The sequence below is a fragment of the Pelophylax lessonae genome, assembly GCF_965119305.1.
Source record: "Pelophylax lessonae genome assembly, contig: HAP1_SCAFFOLD_947, whole genome shotgun sequence".
NCBI lineage: Eukaryota > Metazoa > Chordata > Amphibia > Anura > Ranidae > Pelophylax > Pelophylax lessonae.
Window position 1 is genome coordinate 9,796 of NW_028119413.1, and position 2,705 is coordinate 12,500.

General features: G+C 38.0%; 1 protein-coding gene across 1 annotated transcript in view; it reads right to left on the bottom strand.

Annotated features, from left to right (window-relative positions):
* Nucleotides 1-2,636: 2,636 nt before the first annotated feature.
* Nucleotides 2,637-2,705, bottom strand: part of LOC309544101 (noggin) — a 1,352-nt gene continuing 1,283 nt past the window's right edge. Inside the window, exon 2 of the mRNA XM_082276481.1 lies at nucleotides 2,637-2,688. The gene's annotated coding sequence lies outside the window, so the exon portion shown is untranslated. The remainder of the gene's footprint in view (nucleotides 2,689-2,705) is intronic.

The window sequence follows — 2,705 nt, forward strand, 5'->3', positions numbered from 1 at the left end:
TCACTGTAATCCAGTCACTATGGGGTTGATTTACTAAAACTAGAGAGTGCAAAATCTGGTGCAGCTCTTAATAGAAACCAATCAGCTTCTAGGGTTTATTGTCAAAGCTTAATTGAGCAAGCTGAAGTTAGAAGCTGATTGGCTACCACACAGAGCTGCACCAAATTTTGCACTCTCCAGTTTTAGTAAATCAACACCTAAGTTCTATTAATACTAGTGTGTCAAAGTCAATGAGCTTTTAAGATTCCACCACGTCTCTCAATAAAACAAGAAAAGGTGCACGTGGAATCGGTTTGCTATCTAGTAATCAGCTAGTCAGGCACAAATGAATATCTATAAATATAAGGTATACGTTTATAAAATTTCATTTTTATTCTTAAAAAAAGGTAGAGTATCACACCTTCTCTTTGACCTCCAACTAAGCCGTACTTTGCTAAAGAAAATCTGTCACCAAGATAAGAGAGCTTGGACATAATGTAACACATTTCCACTGTATGAGTCAGTTTTTTAAAGACTGTTGCAACATAATACAAAATTTACCCTGTGGTTAGCCATTTTGAATGCAGTACTCTAAATCAGAGTTGTAAATGTAAAGTGCAAGAAAACCCAGAACTTTCCACTGCTGATTATTTAGGACCCGCAACATTAACCTAATAACCAAAAATGATATTGGTCTGCTTTACCACACAGTGGGGTTAATTTACTAAAGGCAAAGAGACAGTGCACTTAGCAAAGTGTAGTTGCTCCAGAGCTTAGTAAATGAGCAGAAGCTTTGCTATCATCCAATCCTGTGCAAGCAAAACTGCTGTTTTTTTTATTTTCCTTGCATATGATTGGGTATTCTTTGCAAAGAAAACCTTTATCTCATGTACTAAGCTCTGAAGCAACTGCACTTGCAGAGTGCAACTGCACTTTGCAAAGTGCACAGTCTATTTGCCTTTAGTAAATCAACCCCAATAATTTTATTTCGCAGGGGACAGATTTACTTTAACAGCTATACCAACCTCTTACTGCTAAAAAAAAAAGAAATAAGGTAAACCCCGAACATCAAAAACAAGGCAGATTTAAAAAGTTGTAGGTAAGAAGACCGCATTGCAATGAATCGCATCCCATATGCCATGTTTTAGACAGCCCTGGAACACAGACAGCTGGAATACCGTTGCTAGGGACAATACCGCTTTTTTTTCCCCTCTTGTTCTAAGTGTCCATTCACACTACTGCGACTTGTCAGCCTGACAAGTCGCGGTCCATGCAGTGCTACAGGACCCGTTCTAAGTCGGAGCGACACAAGTCGCTCCGACTTAGAAAAAGGGTCCTGTACTACTTCGGGGCGACTTGCATAGACATTCATTATATGAAGTCCGTGCAAGTCGCGCCGGAGTCGCGTTGCACGGGACTTCACAGTTTGCCCCCGAAGTCGGAGCGACCTAGTGTGAACCGGCACTAAAAATCAACTTTTCTTATTGTTAATATAGTTATTGTTTTTGCAATAAAATGTTAGAAGGGCAAGCTACTGGCAATGGCTACTTGGAGTAGCAAGCAGGGATAGGAGATTAGGACCAGCAGCAGCAGCAATATGTGTGTGCCTTGCAACTGGGAGGCTGTGTCTTGACACAAGAGTCAAGTTTCAACACTGCCATACCACAATTGTAGGTGTGAAAGACACGTGTTCTTTCTAAAAGCAATGTCAGGCAGTACAAAACCAGAGACAGCAGTCAGCGAGGGCTACCCCACTCCCACCTCCCACCTTTGCCCTTAGCAAGTACACAAGACTTGCTGTAGAGCTCCCTACACAGTGAAGGAACAAGACTCTCTTATTATAATTTATAAACCAGGCAGCCACTAATACACCCACCACCCCCCCTTCCCCAATACCCAACCTATTTACCCTACAGTATGTTAGAACTGTTAAAACAGTGTTTAAAAAAAAAAAACAAGCATGCTATTAAAAGTCTACCATCCAAAAACAACATCAAGACTGCGAAAAAAAAAAGTTTAATATTTTAGTGGTTTAATTCTAATCTGCACTGTTCCATGACTACAAGGATGAAAAATAAAAAGAATAAATAGCAGATATACTTCATTTACAAGATTAGTTACTTTGTTTTTAAGCTTTTAAAAAAAAAAAAAGTGTTCTCTTTATATACAGTAGCTGTAAATTAATTTCTGACTTAAATTTTTCTGAGGTCCATCAAAGTTGCCACCTTCCCCGCACAATGGGGGAATAAAATGGCATCTATAATAAAAGTCTTCAAAAAAAATAAACTTTAACAAAAAAAAAAAAAAACAAATATGCTTCGCCAGGCGAAGTGCTTATTTTTCTTTTTCCTCCTCGTATATAAATACAGTATACATTAGGCACATAATAATAATAATAACAATAATAATAATAATAATAATAATAAAAAATAGAACCAGATGGATTTGCCATGGACGATGCAGCAGACAACTGGTTACTTAAAAAGAATAATACTGACCTTTTTTTTTTTTAATAGTAATTTAGACTGGTACCATATATACAGACATATACATTCCTACATATTACAGTGCATACAACATTTCTTTTGGAAGAGGGGGAATAAAGCGATGTCTTTGAAAAGTTTTTCTTTTGTCGCAAAGTTCCAGGAGTCACTTGCACTCAGATAGGATGGGTACAGTTAGCATGAGCACTCAGATAGGATGGGCAATGTTAGCATGAGCACTCA